Source organism: Etheostoma spectabile, chromosome 21 (genome assembly GCF_008692095.1).
Source record: "Etheostoma spectabile isolate EspeVRDwgs_2016 chromosome 21, UIUC_Espe_1.0, whole genome shotgun sequence".
NCBI lineage: Eukaryota > Metazoa > Chordata > Actinopteri > Perciformes > Percidae > Etheostoma > Etheostoma spectabile.
In genome coordinates, this window is record NC_045753.1 from 14872927 (window position 1) to 14873905 (window position 979).

Here is a 979-nt window from a genome sequence, read left to right on the forward strand (position 1 = left end):
ACAATTAACACATTTCTTGTTGCTTGGACACAAAATACATACAGTTAACACAACATTTTAAATGCTTAAACATCTTTTACAAACAAGCTCAACCAAGACCAAAACAGTGGATTTTTACTGACAAAGTTGCAAATGCTTTCACACTGTATGACTTAAAGAGAACAGCTGATTGAAGTTATGCAAATAGATCAATCACAACTGATTTCCGTCTAGGAAACACACTCATCTGTTCATGTTCTGGATGACCATCTTTTATACAGTAATTTTTATTTGTTACAGTAAGTGAGTGTTGTACTTTGACAGCAAACCTGGCCAAAGCTGATTCTGATATGTTACAGTAGTACGTACAGTAAAAGAGGACCTACTTGGACCAATTTTGTGTGGAAAAAGAGCAATACAGTAAAGATGAACACAAAGAAAGTAAGAAAAATTCCTGCACGAGGGAGAGGAAGACAAGTACCAAGACAATTCGGTCTCTGTTTCCCTTTTTTCATAAACCGTACATTATGTCCCTGCCCGATGTGAGTCGAGAGCAGATGTGAGTTGCGCATGCTCACGGTTTACGTCATAACGTGTCATACTGAAATTTGTGAAATATATGAAATACTAAACTTTTCTCATTACAAACAATAACAGAAGATGGGAATCATTTCAAAAACGAGTTAGCTATCTATGATTGTTTGATTGCTAACGTTAGCGCAAAACGCCATTCAAGTGACAGCCTTTGTTGTGTTTGATGCTAACTTGTAGGCAGCAGTGAGAAAACTTTGTAAAGTAGGTCCATTGTTACTATATTTGACATGACAGAAGTCTCTCGTTAGCTTTTTGTATGCTACTTGTTGTACAGTGACGCATGCGCAACTCAAATCTGTATTCGACTCACATCGGGCAGTGAAACATTCTATAAAGCTACTCTGAGATGGTTCATTCATTTTGTGTTGAATTTCTGCAGCAAGAGAAACAAAATGCATGCATTTAC